Raw genomic sequence first — 3,068 nt, 5'->3', positions numbered from 1 at the left:
AAGGGGTTTCAATACTGAAATACGGCCAACCAGAGAGTGAGGTCTCTATATGTCCAATATATTAAAACTTTAAATTATTTATCTATTTGTTGTAAATTAGGTTCAAAATTTAGCCTTTCCATTTCTTGCAGATCAAGTGCAAATACAATGCCTAATAATCCTGAAGTTAAAAGTAGACCACTTAAGATTCAAATCTTCACAATTTTTTCCCTGCGAATACTTTTTATTTCCTATACAATACAGACTACATTTGTCTACGTTTATTTTTAGTCCCGTGATATGCATATTGCTGTGTACAGAGACTGACTAGTGCCATCAAGTGGAAGATAGATATCATCAGCATATATATTGTCCAAGTAAAACTCCAGATATAACTATTCCTTTAATACCATTATTCGATTTTGTTGCTAAAGTAAAAAATTCTATCCCTATTATAAATTTAAGATATGGAGATAGTGGATCCCCTTGGCGAACCACGCTCTAGATTAAAAAGGGTGATACAAATGATCGCCCATTGTTAATAATACTGATTTTTCAGTTATTATACAGAAGTTTGGTCCAGGATTGTAATTACTGACCAAAGTTGAAGGAGCCCAATGCCTTGTCTATAAAACTCCATTCAATTGAATCAAAGGCCTTTTCGAAATCTAACATATACAATAATCCGGATTAAGGGTTTTTTCTTCCAACATACATACATTGCATCATTCAAGTATTCATTCGGCTCACCTCGGCAGATTCCGGTACCCTACATCTAACTGCCGAGGTGTGCCGAATGACAAGTCTTGTGTTATAAGCTATAAACCTACGTTTTATAAAACCTGTCTGTGTTACACTTATTTGACTTGGGAGGGATTCTTTAATCCTGTTAGCTTTTGCAGCTGAAGCTTACAAGTTTACATTCAGAAGTGAGATTGGTCTCCATTTTTTTTTTAATAACGTCTGTCTTTATGTTTTATTTGAATAATTATACTCTGATTCCGATATTCTGAAAGTAACCCTGTTCTGTATGCACAATTTATTGATATGACCAAAAATGTTCCCTTGTCTTTCCAAAAGTATTTAAAGCCTTGAATCCAACCCTACTGACTTTGTACTTTTGCCATTTTTCATGTTTTTTAATGTCTTAGTCATCAAAAAGTTACTTTTTCTTTTTCATGCAGTTTCACCCGATGCTGAAAAAAATATGAATTTATAAGAGAGTTGGGATCTGTAAATCTACTAGTATACAATTTAAAACGAACACTTCTGCTTTTAGTATTTCTTCCTGATTATCTAATATATTCCCATCTTCTGTGATTAGTTCTGTTATAGAATTATTCACAAAACGTCTCTTTTTCAAATCACAAACATATTTTGTCGCTTTCTCTCCATTTTCATACCAATTTGCCTTTGACCTTAACATCAATCCTTCTAACTGCTTTTACGGATGTTTTCTAGATGCTGTTATTACTCTCAAATTGTCAAATAGATACCATCAGTAGGATTTAAGTTCAATTCTTTTTCTAATGTTGATATTTTTGTCTCTAAATATTTCTCTAATTTCCTGTTTTGTTTTCCTTGTGCTATTGAAAATGTGATGTTGATGGATCTTATTTTCATTTTCAAAATTTCAAAGAACAATTAGTCATTAGTTCTAAATACTAGGTCTTCCATGTCTTACCTCTACGCACATATTCACATATTGTCTCTGTAATGCAGTTTTTTTGGGTTTTTTTTTTTTTTTGTCTTTTGCATATATGTATGTAGTGTCTACCAAACATGATGTGTTGTGTTTTCAATATCCTTTCCCCTTTCAGTGTTTGTAAAATCAACTTCTCAAGCAATGCCTGAGTGGTCTGTTTTATATCCCGGTATAATCTTTGAGTCTTTAGTTCGTTAATGTCTTCTGAGACCAGGGAATAATCTAATCCACTCTGTTGTACGGAGTTTTTTTCGTTTCCATGTGAAATTCCTCGATTCAGGATAAAAATTTCTCCGTGGATCAACAAGTTCAGAAGTATATATTATATATTTTTTATCATTTCCTGAGCTTTTTGATTATTATCATTACTAGTACTATGTCTAATATTGTGTGTATCCATATCTTTGTCTTGTACAGCATTCCAGTCAACACATACATGTAATATTAAAGTAGAATTATTGAATACTTTCAAACTATTAAGTAAGTTTGGGCAATCCAGAAAATACTCTATCAATTTAACTTTTGCGGACGTTAAATTGAAAATGCAAGTTTTAAAAATCGAATTCGCCAAATAAACCTTGCTGGCCATTTTTGAAAATGGACCATGTTTTGTGCGTGGGAGCAAAATGTTATGCACGCAAATTCAATACAGGTACCATATTTAAATTAATTAGTCGTTCATAACTATTTCTATCAATTAATAACAATTTTTATTCTTGAAAAATGCATCAAAAAGCAAATATTTTAAACTTGAAAATGTTTTTAAGACATATTGTATAGCTATATATTTTTCAATGCAACGATAGTGGTCAACCTTTTTTCAAATATGTATTTATTGAACTTAAGTTGGCCTTGCCACATTTAATTTCTTATACGATTGCACAACTATACCTCTTACATGTATCAAAGTTTGTCTTGTAAGTAATTTTCTCTGTTTTCTTGATCCCAAATGGGAGGAAGAAACCATTTCACACAAGTTAGATGTTAGTATAGACAAGGAATTAGATAGCATATAAGCTAATTCCGTGGTATATATATATCCATGGAAAACTAAATACATGTAGCCTCTAAATCGGTCCTTGCGTGGTAAAAGTATTTTTTTCCGTATTAATCTCTTAAGCTTACATGTACAAAAATGTAGAATATTTTTTTTTTTTAAAGTGTCATAAATTAAGAAATCAACGGTACAATTTGTAAATGTGTATAAAGTTATGTTTATACATATACTGGTTAGTATCATAACGTGGCCAAGTGGACACATTTAATTTGTCATTACCCTTCAGACAGATTGTACAATACCGTCCTGGTCCGTGTATAATCTTTTAAATCAGCGTTCCGCACAAAAACTTTTGTTAATTTCAGTTGACCTCGGGAGTTATGTTTG

Source organism: Mizuhopecten yessoensis, unplaced genomic scaffold (assembly GCF_002113885.1).
Source record: "Mizuhopecten yessoensis strain PY_sf001 unplaced genomic scaffold, ASM211388v2 scaffold5229, whole genome shotgun sequence".
Taxonomy (NCBI): Eukaryota; Metazoa; Mollusca; class Bivalvia; order Pectinida; family Pectinidae; genus Mizuhopecten; species Mizuhopecten yessoensis.
This window is presented reverse-complemented; position numbering follows the sequence as displayed.